The following is a 20,017-nucleotide window of genomic DNA, read 5'->3' as shown; positions in this document are numbered from 1 at the left end:
AGTGACATACCCAGGATTACACAGTCAACAGATGGCAGACCTGGGATTAGAACCCAGGTCCGCTGAGTCCCTGGTCCATTTCTTTCCACGAGGCCAAGCCACTTGCTCTATCATCACTTTGGCCATCACCTCTCCATTCCCCTCCCATGTCTCTCCCAAAGACCCTGAAAGAAGAGAAGGGAGCAGAAAAAAGTAAGCTGCTGCCAAGGGAGTCACTCTCCCTTGGAACCTGGCTGGCTAGATCTCAGAGTCAGTCAGTCAGTCATATTGATTGAGTGCTTAATGTGTGCAAAGCACTGTACTAAGCGCTTGAGAGAGAGTACAGTTTAAAAGACACATTCCCTGCCCACAACAAGCAGGAACAGACAAAGGGAGGCTAGTTTTCCTCAGCAGCCCCTGAGATGTAATGAAATGGCCTTTGAAGCCGGAAAAAATAGTGTGGCAACATGAAAAGTTATATTCAGTGCTTGACTTTACAATAAGATTCTATTGATGACAAACCTTAACTAGTTTACTAACACAACCTGGGAAGTAGTTAGGCCTAGCAGAAGGAGCACAGACCTGAAAGTCAGAGGACTTGGGTTCTAAACCTGGCCTGCCACTTGTCTGCAGTGTGACCTTGGGCAAGTCACTTCACTTCTCTGTGCCTTAATTTCCTCCATTGCAAAATGGAGATTAAATCCTACTCCCTCTACATGTGGGACAAGGGCTATGTCTAACTTGAATACCTCTTGAATCTACCCCATTGCTTAGTACAGTGTAAGTAGTTAGTAAATGCTATTATTGTTATTATTGTAATTATTATTATTATCACAGCTTCCCAGTGAAATAGGTCCAATAAAGATCATTATCTTCAGTTTGCAAGGGAGGAGAGACAGCCAAAATGAGTGATTCATTAGCATTATGAGAAGTGGAGAAGCAGCGTGGCTCAGTGGAAAGAGCATGGGCTTTGGAGTCAGGGCTCATGAGTTCGAATCCCAGCTCTGCCACTTGTCGGCTGTGTGACTGTGGGCAAGTCACTTAACTTCTCTGTGCCTCAGTTCCCTCATCTGTAAAATGGGGATTAAGACTGTGAGCCCCACGTGGGACAACCTGATTCCCCTATGTCTACCCCAGCGCTTAGAACAGTGTTCGGCACATAGTAAGCACTTAACAAATACCAACATTAAGTGTCTGAATTCCTCCCCCCACCCCCCCAAAAAGGGATTCCAACCCAATCCAGATTGTTGATAAGGATAAGAGAGTTAACTCACTTCCAATAGACTCTGATATTCGCTGGCTCTATTCCATGGCATTTTAAGAATTGACCTTAAGGCCAAAGCTAAAATCAGAGCTCCCAATTCTTGATTCTTAATCAATCATATTCATTGAGCGCTTACTGTGCACAGAGCACTATACTAAATGCCTGGGAGAGTACAATGTAGCAGATTTGGTAGACCTGTTCCCTACCCACCACGAATTTACAGTCTAGAGTCTACAGTCTTAACCTCAGGTCCAAGTGTCTAGCAAGGGAGATGTAACTGGATTTTGCAGAGAGCCCAACAGTTTGAATATATACAGTGAGAACAAAGCAGGGCATTTTGTTAAAAGGCAGAGGAGGCTTTTATTGGCTGTGCTTGGATGGCGTGAGGCACAGCTTTAACAGTGCTCAGAGGCCCATAGTTCTTATTTAGTGTGTCCTTGTCATACAGCAGTAACTGTGGAAGAGGAAATGAACAGAAGCGCCAAACCTCCCCTCTGCCAATGATCTCCCCCTCAACACATTTTTTTAAAAAAATGGTACTTGTTAAACACTTACTATGTGCCAGGCAATATACTAAAAGCTGGGGTAGATACAAGGGACACAGTCCATATCCTACATGGGGCTCACTATCTTAATCCCCATTTTACAGAGGAGGTAACTGAGGCACAGAAAAGTGAAGTGACATGCCCAAGGTCACACAGCAGACAAGAGGCGGAGCCAGGAGTAGAACCAGGATCCTTCTGACTCCCTGGCCCTTTCTCTATCCACTAGAAAGGGCTGCTTCTCCGAAAGAACACACATTGTGTACCATTTTTACTGGTTATTTCTCAGACCTATTTTTTTTAAATGGTATTTGTTAAGCGCTTACTATGTATCAAACACTGTACTAAGTGTTGGGGTAGTTATGAGTTAATTAGGTCGGACACAGACCCTGTCCCTGATGGGGCCCCCAGACTACTTTTGGTCAGTCGACTTGCCAAAGAGAGGAGAAAGATTCTTTTCTTATCCGGGCTATATTAATTCTGAATTAGAAGTGCCAGCATTTGCCTTGGGCAGCTGTGGAAGCTGTCTCCAAAGTTAATTCACTGCTGAGTGAGACCACCAGTAATACATTTCATGAGCCATGGTGTTTTTCATGAATACCCTTCATACTCACTCATGGGGCAATTCCTTGGCATGCTTATGGGCCTGGGTATGTTAAGATGTCATTGTCCCTCCCTTCATAAATTTGGAGAAGGAGCCAACTAAGAGTGGATTTAGAGAAGGAGCCTGTATAATGAGATGAATGCTGTCTTCCCGAGTGGAACAATTAGGCTGTATTTTGCTACATGCAAGGAGCTCCTGTAAGCTCCATTCAACAATAAATCTACGATCTACCTTTTAGACATTCATTTAGCCAGCAGCTGAATCAAATTTTAAAATGTGTGAGAGTTTTGTATTGTTGGAAAGCCATTTTTTTGTTTGTCTAGGCGATAAAGAATAAAATTATCTGTGTTTATTGAGCATCTATTGTAAACAGAGACTCTAGTCTCTGGCGTACAGAGACACTTGGGGACATATAAGAGGACACTGTCTCCACCCTTGAGGAGCTTACAGCCTAATGGGGGAGCTAGGTAATCATAAGTGCAGTAGGACTGAGTCAAAGCACAGGAATAAATAAACCAGTACTCTGATAAATGTTAGCACTAAACTGTAAGCTCATTGAGGGCAGGGAACATGGCTACCAATTCTGTTATATTGTACTTTCCGAAGCAACATGACAGCAGGCATTCTGCTTTTGGCAAAGCTGTGGCTAGAACCTTGATTTCAAGCTCTTCTTTTCTCTTCTCCCACTCCCTTCTGGATCCCCCTGACTTGCTCCCTTGCAACTCCCCTCCCAGCCCCACAGTACTAAAATACATATATGTAATTTTATTTATTTATATTAATGTCTGCCCCTCTAGACCGTAAGCTCATTGTGGGCAGGGAATGTTTCTCTTGTATTGTGCTATCCCAAGTGCTCAGTACAGTCATCTGCACACAGTAAGCTCTCAATAAATATGTGTTGCTGACTGACTAACTTTCCACTGGACCAGTAGCAGTAGAAGTAGTAGGAGGCAGAGTGATTATGTACAAGGCCAAGCTCCTTTTTTTAATAGAACCAAAATACAGATTGGGTGAACAGAGCTTTCTCACCATTTTTTTTGGTGGTATTCACTAAGCGCTTATTATGTGCTGGGCACTGTACTAAGTGCTGAAGTAGGTCTGAAATAATCAAGTTGGACACAGTCCCTGTCCCACATGGAGCTCACAGTCTGAATCCCCAGTTTACAGATGAGGTAACTGAAGCAAAGAGAAGGGAAGTGACTTGCCCAAGGACACACAGCGGACAAGTGATTCAAGGGTTTAGAATCCAGGTCCTACTGACTCCCAGGCCCGTGCTCTATCCACAAGGACACGTTGCTTCTAGTTGACTTGAGTGACTGAATGAATTAGTGGTAAAGGCAAAATCTTAAGGTCCCCTTTGCCCAAAGGAGCTGAGTACAGCATTCTAAAGAAAGTGGCTAAGACCCCAAGAAGATTGTAAAAGGCCCAGCTACCTCCTGAGAAAGCAGCCTGGGTTGGGAGGGAGTTGGGGGAAGGTGTAGCCCCACTATCATCCAGGCATGTGCTTGATTTGTTTTTCCAGGAGTGGTGCTACATTACACTGACTCATCCACACTCTCACCCCTCCCCACATGGTCAATATATTGTATCGCCAGACAGCTGGTGGAAGAGGGAGGAGTGCAGATATTGTCTGTGGTTGTGAGATATAAAACATGTAAAATGGTTGGGTCCCCACCCATTTCATCAGGCCTTATTGAGTGGAGCAATTCTGTTACAGAACTAGCTTTAAAGATCACTCAGATGTTCCACTTGGTTCAGAGGAACCCAGCAGCACTGGTTATGGGTTGTCCAGGCAATCACAGGTCCTTCTGAGGTTGTGGGAGCCCTAGACTGACCTTGCGGGCATCTCAGAGAGGCCGTCTCTGAGCCTCCCTGGTCCAGAAGCATCTTTGGCAGCGTGAAGCAGCATGGCCTAGTGGATAGAGCACAGGCATGGGAATCAGAAGGACCTGGGTTCTAGTCCCAGATCTGCCACTTGTCTCCTGTGGGACCTTGGGCAAGTCACTTCACCTATATTATATTAAGACTATGAGCCCCACGTGGGACAGAGACTGTGCCCAGCCTGATTACCTTGGATCTACCCCAGTGCTTAGAACAGTTCCTGACACATAGTAAGTGCTTAACAAATACCATAAAATCAGAACATGGCACCGCTGTCCAAAGCATACAAAACAGGCTTAAATAATAAGACATTAAATGTGTCTAGTACTCTTATTTGTTTCAAAGTGCCTTCACAATTTATCTCAGTTTATCCTCACAACTCCTCCAAGAGGCCTTCCCTCTCTATTATGAGCCAGTCACTGTTCTAAGCCCTGGGGTAAATACAAGCTAATAAGGTTGGACACAGTCTATTTCCCACTTGGGGTTTATGTTCTTAATCCCCATTTTGCAGATGAGGTAATTGAGGCACAGAGGAAGGGAAGTGACTTGCCCAAGGTCACAGGGCAGACAAGTGGCAGAGCCAGGATTAAATCCTTCTGATTTCCGGGCCTGTGCTCTATCCACTAGGCCTGGCTGATTCTCACTTTTCAGCTTTGAAGTTATAACTCAAGCAGAGTTTTGGTGCTAGCTGTTTTTAGCTTATTAAGCAGGGTGGTTAATTCTGAACCATTTTACCAGAGGTACCTCAAACAATCTCACTCATTTTTAAATTGGGTTTAAATAAATAGGATAAATTGTGCATGAGAGGACAGCAGGTCCCATAGAAAGGAAGAAATTGAATGGAGAGAGGGAGTGGAGAAGGATTTTGAACTCTGGTGGCGTAACTCAGGAAAAGAAAGGGTGAAACAGACCAGCCTTTTTGAGGATCACATATTACAGTTTAGCAAATGAAACATGTCTGAATTGCAGGTAACTAAGGCGTGACAACGTGAGGCGGAGCAAATTCAGGTGGCTATTTGTGCTTTTGTGATGTGGTCCCCATGCTAAACCAAGATGAGTTTGACAAAATATTCCAGAAGCAAAGGGAAAGCGCAAAAAGCCCCGTTTTAGATTCTTTCTGACCCCAAGTCCTTTCGTCATCTCTCAGTTCAACTGCTGCCTTTCCTTTAATGCACCTTTATTCGAGCTTCTTTGTGTTTCTGTTGGTAGATCCTTGAGCTTGGGATGCTTGGTGAAAAAAGAGATTGGGAAGTTCCTGCTTCCCAGCTAATGAGATGGGAAAGTATGTTTTCAGAGGACTAATTCTTGTTTCTCTCCCAGCCACCCTCATACTCATGCCCTCGCCTTGCTTCGAATCAATCACTCAAAGGTATTTATCGAGCGCTTACTATGTGCAGACACTGTACTAAACACTTAGGAGAGTACAGTACAACAGAATTAGCAGACATGTTCCCTGCCCATAACGAGTTTACAGTCTAGAGGAGAGACAGACATTGTTATAAATAAATTTTTTGGGTTTTGTTCTTTTATATTGTATTTAAGTGCTTACTCTGTACCAGACACTTTAGTCAGCACTGCGGTAGATACAAGCTATCAGGATAGACACAGTCCATGTCCCACATGAGGCCCACAGTCTTAATCCCCATTTTACAGATGAGGTAAGTGACACACAGAGAAGTTAGGTGACTAGCCCGAGGTCAGACAAGTGAGCCAGATTAGAACCCAGTGCCTTCTGACTCCCCGGCCTATGCTCTATTCACTAGGCCATGCTGCTTCTATCCAGAATGCAGAGTGAAAGCATGCATTATGGCAAAATGGAGTGTATATCAATATCAACAGTAGTGATTGAACTCATTCTGTAGTATTTGGGCAATAAGAAGCAAAGCACAGTACTAATAATTATGGTATTTGTTAAGCGCTTACTAAGTGCTAAGCACTTACTATGTGCTAATCGGGCAGTTCCTGCCTTCAAGGAGCTCACAACCTAATGGGAGAACCAGTGGAACTAAGTTGCAGCAGATACCATAGCTGAGAATGGGTATAAATAATAATAATATAAATAAAAGTGAATAAATAAATGAACAAATAAATATATGGAGGATGGAGGTGCTGTGACATAAAAGATAGGATTCTCTTAGAGAAAACATATACAAGGCACTGGGGAAACATACAAGTGACATGAAAGACAAATAATGTTAGGCTCCTGGAACTTGCAAGGAGCTCAGCAGCAACTTCCCAGCAGTCTTGATGGAACAAGGAACCCAATTAACAGGCTCCAGCATGAAGAGGAAATGGGTTTTTTCTCCATAATCCTACTTAACAGATAGTCATCAAGGCTGTGTGCACAGGTAGCTGGCACCTCCACAACAGGTTTGCTGATGATAACTCAGAGATTAAAAAACTCCTAAAGCAAATAAGCCGCACACTGTCCACATCTTTCATCTCCATGGTCCTAATGAAAGACTTTAGACGACAAGCAAATTAAAGTAAGGAATATAAACCATCAGGAGGCTATGCAAACCACCCTAAACAAGGACTTATCTACCTTCTTGAAGTTTTTTGGAGCCAAGGATGGCCTTTCCTCCTCCTTAAACAAGACAGTCTGATTTTTAGCTGGTCGTAACCCCTGTCAGGAACAGATATGGAAATGGATGCCCTTTTGGCCAATGTTTTTATTCGTAAATACCCAGCATCCATCTACCATGGCTCCTGTGCTTAGCACAGTGCTCTGCACACAGTAAGTGCTCAATAAATACGATTGACTGACTGACTCCTATGCCGAGTCCTGCAACTTGGAGGCAGTACCCATACCGACAGGGATACGGAAGGCAACCCAGTGGCTCTGGAGAGAGAGTCGGGGTGACTTGAGCAACATGCTCTAGGTTCTGTGGATTTCCACTAAAGGGCCCATGGGGCATCGTTACATTGTTGTGTAACCTTCCTAGTTCGAGAAACCTAAGGTATGTCTGTTACTTCCGGGTCGACGAAGGAGCGTCCGATGTCCACAACTCTCTTCATCGACCCCTTGATGATTCTGCCACACGCTATCACAGCACCTCATCTCATTTTATGAGGCAGGAATATTGATGAGGATCCATTGGCACATCTACTGCTACTTAGACTGTAAACATGTTGTGGTCAGGGAATATGTCTACCAACTCTGGTGTAGTGTATTCTCCCAAGAACTTAGTTCAGGGCTCTGCTTGCAGTAAGTGCTCAATTTATTAAAACTAGAAGCCCTACACATAGAGACTTGGCTAGTGGGTCATGGTCTTTTTCCGGAAACTCACCATTGTGTGGAAAGCCATGAAGAATGTTGTGCCTTCCAAGATGTACCGGCAGGGAGAAGATGCACTTGCCTACACAGCAGTGTGGCCTCGTGAAAAGAGCACGGTCCTGGAAGTCAGAAGGATGTGGGATCTAATCTAGTTCTGCCATTTGTCTGATGTGTGACCCTGGCCAAGTCACTTCACTTCTCTGTTCCTCAGTTCCCTCAACTGGAAAATGGGGATTCAAACCTTTTCTCCCTCCTAGTTAGGCTGTAAGTCCCACAGGGGACCTGATTACCTTGTATCTACCGCAGTGCTTAGTACAGTGTTAGGTATGTAGTAAATGCTTAACACATGCCACCGTTATTATTATCATCATTAATATTATTGGGGGTGGATGGGCAACCACTTGGAGGTTTTTGAGGAGTGGGAAGATGCGGGCGGAATGATGTTTCAGAGAAATGATCCAGTCAGTCAATCAATGGTATTTATTGAGTGCTTAATATCTGCAGAGCTCTGTACTAAGTGCTTGGGAGAGTACCGTTTAAAAGAGTTGGTAGACATGTTCCCTGCCCACAAGGAGCTCACAATTTAGAGGGAGTGAAGGCAATAGAGTGAATGAAGTAAAGACTGGATTGGGGTGAGACCAGCAGCAGGTAAGTCAATGAGGAGGCTGATGCAGTAGTCGAGATAGACTATGTTAAGGGCTTTGGACCAGCATGGTAGCAGTATGGATGGAGAGGAAGAGGATGATTTTAAAGATATTGTGAAGGTAGAACAGAAAGGATTTGGAGACAGATTGAATGTCTTCAGGCCAAGAGCCAGAGACATGTAGTCAGGGCAGAGTCCTAAAGTTTTCACTAGCTAGAAATGTGGTCATAACACTGTACTCTAAAATGCTTGCTTATTTTAATATTATGGATAAACTTTATGCTTGCTAGCTTTAGGCCAAAATGGTGGGACTATGCCATGTAATCTCCTGTGAATCTAAAACAAGTTTAGCATGTCTTCCAAATGCTCCCAATTTATATATATACATGTCAAAACCGTGCCTTAGAGAAATACAGCTCAGGTTATGCGACTTAAGATAGCTTCATGTAAATGCAGAAATTATGTAGACAGATTGTGAGCCAGGGCCAGTGAGCAGGGTCTTGTTCTTTTACCACCTGAAGCAGGCTCTAATTGTCTTATATGTACCTCAGGTTTTTCAAAGCATTTAAGTAAGCTTTAAGTAAGCACTTAAGAAGAACTACTATTATTTTTATTAACCACTAGGGATAAATTTATTCTCAGACTGCTTATTTCTTTCACCTGAAAGTGACCCTTGGATAAATTCTTTGGAGGCCATTGGTCAACAACATTTTGTATTCTTTGGCTCTCTGGTGGATACATCAAAAGTCAAGAAGCTCCAGAAGTCATCAAAGGATTCCTGGCCCTTTTACCTGTAGAATGAATAGGGAATAATGAGAAGCATCGTGGCGTAGTTGAAAGAGCTTGGGCCTAGGAGTCAGAGGACCTAGGTTCTAATCCCATCTCTGGCACTTTCCTGCTGTGTGATCTTGGGCAAGTTACTTCACTTCTCTGTGTCTCAGTTTCCTCAACTGTAAAATGGGGATTCAGTACTTAGACTGTGAGCTCCATGTGGGACAGGGCCTGTATGCAACCTGATTACCTTGTATCTATCCCAGCACATAGAATTCGTTTCTAGCACATAGTAAGTGGTTAACAAATACCATTAAGAGGAAGAAGGTCTCTACACCACCCATCTGGGATTCATGAAGGCAGTGCCCAAATAAATGGAGGTGGGATTCAAACATTGTCACATTCTTGAGCTTTTTGTGCTCTAGAAGATCAAGAGGAGGCAGTAGCCTTAGCTTTTCACATCCTATGAGGGGTTTCTAGAGTCTTTGGAACTCAGGGACCCATCTGGTGCTGGGCTGGCATCCACAAAGATGGAAATCCGAAATAAGAATCTCTCCTTCCTCCACCTCTGACAGTATCAGAATAGATTGCTTTTCTCTGATAATCACCCCAACCAGTATTCAAGCTGGATACCAATTGCCAAGGGAATGCATATGTCAAGAAACAGGCAGTTGAAGCCTTGCTTAAACTTGAGTGGTATCTGGACTTTGGGGGAGAATTACAGAGCTCATTTTGACTGCCACACAAATAGTCATAAAACAGTCCTCGAAAAGTAGAGGTGTGAACATTTGTGGGCTTAGCTTTTCAAAGCTTTCAGATTGTATGAAGTGATTGCTCCAGTATTTTTAAGCTCGTCTCCTTTTTCCAAATGCAATTTGATTTGATATTTTTACTGGCCAGAGAATAGCAGTGGAAACATTGAACCAAGAGCATTCTATCCATATTACTCAGGGTGTATTTTTCTGAAGTGACCTGAGAGGAAATGCTGGTTTATGAACCACAGACAGCTGCTGAGTAGGGTAGGGTACTGCTTAGGAAGACAGTCATCGAAAGCTAGTTCTGAAGGCTCCCCATTTCTCTAGATGTTTCAGTTAAATACACTGACTGAAGAGAAGATCGTCTTAACTAAGGTATTTATAACGTCTTTATTATGTGCAAAGCACTCTGCTAAAGTCCTGGGTAAATACACTCAGTTCTGCCGTGAATCATGTTTTTAGTATTTTTGGTTTAGCACACTGGTAAGGAAACTAGGGAGTGCCGGTCCAACAACTGTTCGAATGCAGTGCTCTGCGGTGTCTGAAAAAACAATTTATATTCATGTCTGTGGTATTGGATGTGATGAGTACTACCTCACGAAGAACCACCAACACTTTTTTTTTAGTGGTATTTGTTAAATGCTTACTGTGTGTCAGGCACTGTACTAAGCGTTGGGATAGATATAAGATAATCGGTTTGGACACAGTCCATGCCTTTCGTGGGGGCTCATAGAAGATTGGGAGACCAAGTGTCTAATAAATGTTAGTAATAAGATAGAAAATTTGACCAGATGATATTCTTGTTATCCTAGGCGTCTGTCCTTAGATTTCGAATCCCTTGTGGGCCAGAGTTCATGCCACTAATAATCATGTTAGTAATAAAAGTCTATAAGCTTTTAGGAGGCAGAGACAGAGTGTTTTACTTCTGTTGTGGGCTCCCAAGTGCCTAATTGCTTGCTCTCTAGTGTTTAGTACAGTGCTCTGCATATCAAGTCACGAGTCCAAAATTAAGGGCAAAAATAGGAAGATGAATAGTGGTTGATTTTTCCTCCCTATTCCAAGCTATAGTCTTTGATTCCAAACTGCAACTGCTTCCTCAGTGTTCTTACAGTTGTAGCTGGCAAACAGCTCTTGCAAGGGGCAGCTCTGGATTCCCTCAGTGACCAAAGGGAGAGGAGCTGGGCTGTTCAGGCGAGGCCCACCCCCAGCGGGCCATGGAGCTCACAGTGACATTCTTATTTATTCTCCGTAAGACTAAACGTACACCAGTTTCCATTCCCTGAATCCATATTAAAACTTCAAGAAAAGAGAAAACACCATCTGTTTTCTCTCTGGAAGCTGCTCTGAACTAATATAGTGTCACTGCCCATTTGAAAATCAGAGAATGAATTTTTAATGTTGGATTTCAGTCACCCTGCATAAGAAAAGCCTACAGGTGCAGAATGAAAGCTTTACCAGATTAGGTGATGAAGCCATCCTTTACCCTTAACAGGTAGTGAGTGAAGGAAGTGTTTGCTCTGAACTGAGCAGCAAGACAGGATGTGACAGACAGAGCAATTGGCTAGACAGGACTAGGTCATAGACTCTGAAATAAATTGAGCTACTACTCAGCATCTGGATGGAGTTGCCATTGTTCATAGGGAAAAATTACTGCTTTTACTTAAAACTGTGTTACCTAATTGCGGGGGTGGAGGGGATTGAATTCTCCAAAATGGGACCTTTAGATGAGTTCTGATTATGATCAATCATTTTTTGATCTCATTTGTAGAAATCAAAAACCCAATTTGTCCCAGTGGAGAGTAAAAACAGGATTCCCTCACCACTGTTTGGTCATCAAAGATGTATTAGGTACAAAGGTCAGTAGTGAGGGCTCCACAGAGGTGGAGTGTGAAAAATGCCTTCTGACAAAGGACCATTCAGCAGGATCGAGTTTCCATTTTAGAGGAGACCATCTTATCTCCTGCTTGTTGGTATGGTTAACCAGTATGGTTCCCAAAAAGTGGATTGTCCAGCTACACTATTTCCCCTGCCAAAATTCACCGGATAATAGTCAGACTTCTACTTCATTTTGTTCTGGGTGATGGGGCCAGCCAAAGAAAACTAGTCCTCCAACCGTTTTACATTAAAATGAGCTGAGCTGTTTGTTTCCTCTGAGCCACATACAGATGCTTATTAAACTGTTTTTCTGTTTAAGATAACTTTTTATAGTTTCAGCACACCACTTCCTTCAAGTCAGTACTTTGAAAAAGGGAGCAGAGGGAGAGATTCCTACTGGCCTTTAGCCTAGTCAAGCAAACTGGTGATTGAGTGGTGGGAAGAAAACTAGTTAGTATACTTTCAGGTCTTTTCATGACTTCACGAAGCAATTTTTCATTTGCTGCTCTTGGCACAGAGCAAAATAGGCTGTCATCTCAGCTTTCAAACAGAAAATTGCCTTTCATTAGTATCCAGGGTCTGTCACTCCAAGCTGAAGAAAGCCGGGGGTGGTCTCACAGTTCATCTAAAATGTCCTTACCTCACCTACGGCCCATCCTTCATCTTTCTGTGAATCTTGAGGGCTTTATTTGATGGGAAATGCCTCCTGATCAATCGATGGTATTTACGGAGCACTCACTGCTTGCTGAGCATTGTACTAAGTGGTTGGGAAAGTACAGTACAAGAGTTGGTAGTCATGATCCCTACCCATAAGAAGTTTACAGTCTAGCGACTGTCATTAGTTTATTGCACTAGAAAACTATTGTTTAATAGTTCAGTAAGCAGAATTTTTTTTAATTTTACTGTTCAGAAAATGAAAAATTGATCTCAGTGTTATGTGGAAGAACTTTTTTTAAAGTACTTGTTAAGCACTTACTATTTGCCAAGCACTGTGCTGAGCACTGGGGTAGATACAAGATAACCAGGTGGATAAAGTCCCTGTGCCACATAGGGCTCACAGTCTGAATAAGCGGGAGTAGGATAAGGAGTAGGAGTAGAATTTTACGGATAAGAAAACTAAATCACAGAGCAGTGAAGAGATGTACCCAAGGTCACACAGCAGACAAGGGTAGAGCTGGGATTAAAACCCAGCTGCCCTGATTCCCAGGCCTTTGCTCTTCCCACTAGGCTACGATGCTTCTCATAACTTGAAGAAAACTTGAAGAATTGAACATATATTACAGAAACTACAGCTCTGCAACTCAAGAACAGCATCCCTCCTTACACATACTCTCTCTATGTATGTAAAATTGAAGCCATTTTATTCCCCCATTAGAAACAACCAAAGATTTGTAAGTTAGTAATTGCACTGATGTAAAAAAATTGGTACTTGAAAATGACAAAGATTTATCATTTATTCCCTGTTCAGACATATTCATTTGGCATCTAAATAGTTCTTTGGTTTGCAGGAGATGATGGAGGCTTGGCCATCACCTATCCTGTGAAACATATATTCCCTCTTAGGTAAAATAACAATTTTGTAAAAGCAAACTAATTTACTGTAATCAGAATATATTCTGGGGTGCTACACAACAAAAGTCATGACTCTAAACTGACAAAAGATCAAGTGGTATATTTAGAAGAATTGCATCATTCTTGAGAATCAATCAAGAGCCTGTGCCCTAGAAATCCACCAAGAAACAAAGCAAAAGCAAATTGCCTTTGATCATTTGTAGAAGAGGCCTAGCAATGAAATAGGGCAGAAGAGCAGTGGATATTGATTCAGTACTTCAGGAAGAGGGAATGTTTTCTGGCCATGATTATGATGGAATATAGTCCAGAATACCTTGTCTAATTGTCCAGCCTCCCATCTAGATGTTGGAGTCGATTTTATTGTTTATATTTGTGTGCCTCAGCTTAAGCAGCTACAAGAATAGGAATGGTTTAAGGGCAGTATTTTGTTCATACCTGTTTTCATTCTGGTTCAGGCATCTCATCTCTCCTCCTAACTTGACTCGTTTTAATGGGCTGGCTAAAAACGGTTTATGTTATGGCTATTTTTTTAAATATTGAGTTTTTATTAGTTTTTCAGTTTTGTCCCTGTCATAAAAGTGGTGCTGGTTTTTAAGAAGAAATTATCATTGTTTAATTACTCTTTGTTTTTATCTTAATTTTTAAAAATAAAGAACACTTATTTTGCCTGTTATTCACCCTATCCTCAGCCCCATAGCATTTGTGTACATATCTGTAATTTATTTGAATGTTTCTCTCCCTCTCCAGACTGTAAGCTCCTTGTGATTAGGAAATGCATCTACTAACCCTTGTAGTGTACTCTCCCAAGCACTTAACTACAGTGCTCTCTCTACAGTAAATGCCACTGATTGATTATTCCACTTCTCAAAATAGACATAAAGTCTTTTAATAGCATTGTTTGGACTGGATTGTTTTTCAGAACAATTTTAGCTAGATTAAAGGCCCTGTAAGGATCATTCTGCTACTGACCGATGTTTAATCTCTCTCTAAAAGGAATTCCATCCAACTCTGCAGTGAATTTTGAATTTGTGGAGAGTTTCTGCTTTGCCGGGGAAAGGCAGCTGGGCTATTCACATGAAACCCTGATTATCTCAGCCGTCTTGCAAAAAGCACCCAACCTGCAACAAGGTTCATCTTGACTCCAAGTGCACCACTAAGGTATTTTTAATTCCATCTGTCATTTCATGGTGGTGGTTAAGCTGTGAAGGGAAGTAAGGCCTTGCCTCTGTTAATCCAGGAATACATTCTGTACTGACCATTTCTGGGAATGGGGACGCCAAGAGTTTGAAAATGTTCATCACTGATTACATCTAATCTTTTGCTCTGCAAAGCTGACTGTAAACATAGTATCAGGCCTGAACCTAACATAAACCAGGAAGTATGCCTGAAATGAGTGTAAAATACTTTTTATCTCCCCTCTGGCTTCTTTTGATTTTTATGGGAAAGTTTGTAGAGGAATGTGGAATATATTTGCAAATGCCCTTATTTTCTAGATAAATAAATGGGAAGTATTATAATGAGAATGGTGGAAAGGCATTGGTAAATATTGAGCAGCCCTATGGAAATTTGGCTGAATGAATAGTTTTTGTAGGCAAGTAATATTTGAAAAATACACACAGTTCTCCTAAAACACGAGCGTTGTATTCTTGCAAAATCCCACATTAAGGATTTTCCATGTGTGAACTGTTTCTTCCGACATTGTGGCATGCCGTATACAGTGAGGTTCGAAATGTCCAACATATATGTTCCCTAAATCCCTAATAATGTTCTAGCCAAAATGCAGATTGAAGCAGTGCTTTATGGCAGAACTGAGTGTATTTGAAAGAGTAATAGGAAAATAAAACCAAATGTAGGTACTCCGATTCTTAAAAATGTCCAAATTTAAAGTCAGAAAGTCAAGATGGAATACTCAGTATTTGGTGAAAATTCCTTATTGTGGTGTCATCCTGAGTCATTGTGTGGGCCACAGTCCAGTCACTGGGTTACAGGATGCTCATCACTCCTGGATGAAAGGGTGGTCCCAGAGTTTATTTTTCATCAAACTTGTTTAGACTTGGCTGTTCGTAGTGTTCATTAGCCCTGACGGAATTAATGTCACTGGTGACATGTAAAATGGGTACAAATCCAAAATGTAGCCCTCGCACGTCTTTCATTTCAAATTCATCACTGGGTCCTCCTTACCCCTTCCCTAGTTTCTAAGAAGCACTGAGAGTGGAGAGAGTTCTAACCCTCTTCACCTGAGGTTTCTATTTACAGAAATCAGTGTTCTTGAAGGCCAACAAAAGTACTGTGAAAATTGGGAAATATTCAAGAATTAAGGAAAATTCCAATTCCTCATCACCCTTAGTTAATTAAGAAAAAGTTAGTTTGATATTCACCCCTCCCCAACCCCACAGCACTTAAGTATATACATTAAATTACTTATATTAATGTCTTTCTCCCCTTCTAGCCTGAAAAGTTGTTATGGGAAGGAAACATGTCTGCTAACTCAGTTGTATTGTACTCTCCCAAGTGTTTAGTGCAGTGCTCTGCACAGAGTAAGTGCCCAATAAATATGATTGATTGGTTATGGCTGCTTTGAATGACCAATGTTCAGAGAATAAATTTTTCATTTTTCGATCAGAAGCTTATAGAGCATAGAAATTGTTTTCAATTTTTCAGTAGTCAAATCTCAAAATTTAAAGTAGACCATTTTTCTTTCTAAACGTTGGTTTGGTGGTGAAGGAAAATATGGCTTTCAGGCTGACCTAGGAACCTCTGTCTTGTGAGATGCAGCTGGTTGAATCAAGAGCAGATGTTCAGTATTTTGTAATTCTGATTTTGTGCTTTTTAAAGCTTATTAAGTGAAACCTCGGGTCAGATAGTTCCACTTAATAGAACAGGCAATTCGGAAGAACTGTTGGGAAAGGATGTTCTCTTCCCTTCCACCCCATCCCCAGCCTCCCCTTGAAAAATCCCCATAGTGCAGAGGTGCAGGAATTATGTAACTGGAACACCTAAGCTGGATCAGAGAAGCATCTTAAGGAAAATCTCCAGGAAGTAGGTACAGCAATTTGGAACACCTAATCAGACCTTCAGACTATACTGAGCAGGAAATTGGCCCACCAAAGAGGATCACACCCAGCAGCACCCCCAAATTCCTTGGAATTACAGCCAATTCATTAGGTCAGGATCATATGGCCAAATAAAAGTCATGGGTAACTACAATAATTTTACACTCTTCCCCTATCAAATCTTTTCCCGGGTGCCAACAAGAAGCAATGAACTGCTCTCCATTCCCCATCTCATTTTAATCCTTTAAGGCTGTGGTGAAAACGCTGCCAATACATAAAATGACCAAAAGGCCAGCAGTGGTAATAATAGTAGTAAGAGTGTTTATTAAGTACTCACAATGTGCAGAGAACTGTAGTAAGCACTGGGAAAGAGTATACAGGTGAGAATTAAAGCAGTAAAAGGAAAAATAGAAATATAGGAAATGCAGAAATACAGAATTCTTTTGCTTGTTTCTACATTTTCTTGGTTGACTCTGTTACTTGTTGTTTGCAGTCTACTGTTACCTTGTCTTTATAGCCTACTCCACTCTAGACTTTGAGCCCTCTGTGAGAAGGTGACAGTTTAATCTGTCAAGTTTAAAATTACCCCAACTGCTCAGAACAGTGCTTGGTACATGGTAAGTGCTTAATAAGTAACATAACTAATCAACTCCTGATTAAGTAAGAAGAAAACTGACTGCTTCAGCCTTTTCCCTTAGGCTGAAATTTTCAGGCACCCAATTTACTGGCTATGGAGTTCTGTACCCTGGTAGAGTTCATAGCTAAAATGGATGGTAGTTCTTAAGCTCAAGAGGAGGAAAAAGCTGGACTTGGTAAAGGAGAAAAGGTACTAATGAAAAGAGTTAATTAGTCCTCAGAATATAGAGAATAATTAGGGAAGCAGCACCGCCTAGTGAAAGAGAGCTGCCTGGGAGTTAGAGGACATGGGTTCTAGTCCTGACTCTGCCACTTGTCTGCTGTGTGATCTTGGGCAAATCACTTAACATCTCTGTGCCTCAGGTTCCTCAAATGCAAAATGGGTTTAAAATACCTGTTATTCCTTAATATTTCGATTGTGAGCTTCATATGGGGCAGAGACTGTATCCAAGCTGATCAACCTCTATCTAACCCAGACCTTAAAACAGTGCTTGACACACAGTAAGCACTTAACAATATGATTATCATTATTATTATTATTATTAATAATAATAAAAACTCTGAATGTCTCTACTTTGTGGCAACCTAAGACAATCAGGTGCCTGGGGCCACAGCCGGCCCAGTTGTCTAGGGTTAATACAGCCTTTTCCCTGTGACCTTAGCAGTGATTCTCTTCTACAGAATCACCACTGTCCTCATCTCTTCATATTTTATTTCCTCCTCCCCTTCTGCTTCCCCCCCCAACCCACCACACTGTTGCTACCTTAGTGATTTGCCCAAGGTCACATAGCAGACAAGTGGCAGAGCCAGGACTAGAACCCAGGTCCTCTAACTCCCAGGCAGCTCTTTCCACTAGGCCATGCTGCTTCCCTAACTGTCAGCATTGACAGCATTTATTGAGTGCCTATTGTATGCAGGACTATTGTACTAGGCTTTTGGAAACATATATTGGAGACATAAGCCAGAGTCCTTATCCTCCAGGAATTAGAATCTACTGCGGAAGACAAAGATAAAAGAGATAAAGAGTAAGAACATGCATACAATTGATAAATTAGCTGTTGTGAATAAATAAACAGACAACAAAGGTAGTGGTTGGGACATTCACTAGGAAGGTGGGGAATACCGTCACAGTGACTGAGGAGATACCAAAATAAAGCTCCATTTTCAAGTTGAATCCATATGTTTCTCTGGTGTTTTTTTGGATCACACAAAATGGTACAATTTATGCTCCAGAGACTTTGTTGCTAGCTGTTTTCATAGAGGTCGTTATTGATTAATGGGTCGACATTCTTTTAAAAGTCACACACAGCTCATCACTCTTGTCTGCAGAGCTGAAAGAGTGGAGAGTAAGGGATGTAATATATTTTAATTCAGTGTAATTTATTTTATTGGCTGTCTCCCCCTCTAGGCTGTAAGCTCCTAGAGGGAAGGGAATGTCTACTAGCTCTGTTGTATTTTACCCTCCTAGTGCTTAGTACAGTGCTCTGTACACAGTAAATGCTCAAATACTATTAATCAGTATAGCACAGCTGCAAATCCATCACACTTACCTAAAAGAGACTCGTCTCCTACTACCTGGATGGACTGTAGGACAAGACTTTTCCAGCTTCCATCCTAACCTGCATCCCTTGCCTTTAATATTTCATATTGAGGGGCAGCAAAAGATCACAGATCTGGAAGTCAGGGAATCTGAGTTCTAATCCCAGCTCCACCACTTGTCTGCTGGGTGACCTTGGGCAAATTCCTAAACTTGTCTCTGCCTCAGTTTTCTCATCTACAAAATGGGGATTAAATAGCTGTACTCCCTCCCCCTTAGATTGTGAGCCCCTTAGGGGACGGATTTTATCTGCTTTGCAAATACTCTCTCTACCCCCATGCTTAGGACAGTGCTTGGCACATAGTACCAACTTAACAAATACCACAGTTAGTGTTATTCGATGTTTCCATAGCCCAGTCAAATTGCAAGGATTCCCTCCCCTCTGCACCTCCTGCTGTTAGTCTAATGAAATCTCTCCTGCTTGGCACATAGTAAAGCACTTAACAAATACCATCATCATCATCATCTCTGTAAAAGATACCCCAGGCCCCAACACAGGAGGCCCTCCCAACCAGGGAACAGTCAGCAACAATGGTGGCGTAGTGGTGACAGAACCACAGACCCCATCCTCTGTAAAGGAAACTTTATCTAGCCCGTGGGAAGGCCTCTCAGAAGAGGAAGTGATTGCATTGTTTTCTCTCTCTCACTCACTCACACTTGCCTTAGCTAGAGGAGACTGCTTGCCCTCAACTGTAAGCTCCTCCCTCTAGATGCTAAGCTCTTTTTTTTATGGTATTTGTTAAGCACTTACTCTGTGTGGCCTCATACTGAATGCTGAGATCAATACAGGCTAATCAGTTAGGATGCAGTCCCTGTCCCTTATGGGGCTCACAGTCTTAATCCCCATTTTACAGATGAGATGACTGAGGCATGGAGAAATGAAGTGACTTGCCCAAGGTCACACAGACAAGTGGTAAAGCCAGGGTTAGAACCCAGGTCCTTTTGACTCCCAGGCCCGTGCTCTATCCACTAGACCACACTGCTTCTCAGTTCCCATGTGGCCAGGGATTGTGCCAACCAATTCTGTTGTATTGTACTTTCCCAAGCACTCAGTACAGTGTTCTGCACACCATAAGTGCTCTGTAAATGAATGCCGTTGATTGAATCATTGGGGTCAATGCAGTGCCTCTACTTGTACCTCAAAGGTCAGCCCTGCTTACCTGATTAGGACTTGAGGAGGGTCTGGAAGGCAGTGGGGAGAAGTGGGGAGAAATGGGGGACTCTTCGTGGCTGGAGATGAAATAGAGCTAAGTCTTCAGTCCTATGAAATAAATTGGTTCTGTGTAGAAACAGCTTGGATCATGTAGTCAGTCAATCTTTTTATTGAGCATTTAGAGAGTACAATATAACAGACACAGTCCCTGCCCACAACAAACTTCTATTGGAAGAAAAAACCCACCTAGAAAGGCAGGCAGACCCATCACAGACCTCCTGTAAGGCTCTCTCCATAGCACTGTTATTTTCAGATCTGTGTTTGGAGAAGCGCCACCTATTTTCCCACTGGGAGTCTTCATGGAATTTCCTTCGGCCGATAGCATGTGGAATATCAATTAAATTGGAAGTGATGA

General features: G+C 42.2%; 1 protein-coding gene across 7 annotated transcripts in view; it reads left to right on the top strand.

Annotated features, from left to right (window-relative positions):
• The window catches only part of WIPF1 (WAS/WASL interacting protein family member 1), a 103,742-nt gene that overhangs the window by 45,832 nt on the left and 37,893 nt on the right, over window positions 1–20,017 (top strand). For 5 of the 7 annotated variants that reach the window (XM_029072009.2, XM_029072010.2, XM_029072008.2 and 2 more), the window contains one exon: window positions 14,157–14,321. The gene's annotated coding sequence lies outside the window, so the exon portion shown is untranslated. Of the gene's footprint in view, window positions 1–5,590; window positions 5,640–10,038; window positions 10,092–14,156; window positions 14,322–20,017 lie in introns of those variants that run through there. The other 2 variants (XM_029072007.2, XM_007671256.3) reach the window with 2 other exon arrangements.

Source organism: Ornithorhynchus anatinus, chromosome 9 (genome assembly GCF_004115215.2).
Source record: "Ornithorhynchus anatinus isolate Pmale09 chromosome 9, mOrnAna1.pri.v4, whole genome shotgun sequence".
NCBI lineage: Eukaryota > Metazoa > Chordata > Mammalia > Monotremata > Ornithorhynchidae > Ornithorhynchus > Ornithorhynchus anatinus.
The sequence above is the reverse complement of the archived record's forward strand: the minus strand, read 5'-3'. Positions and strand labels throughout refer to the sequence as shown.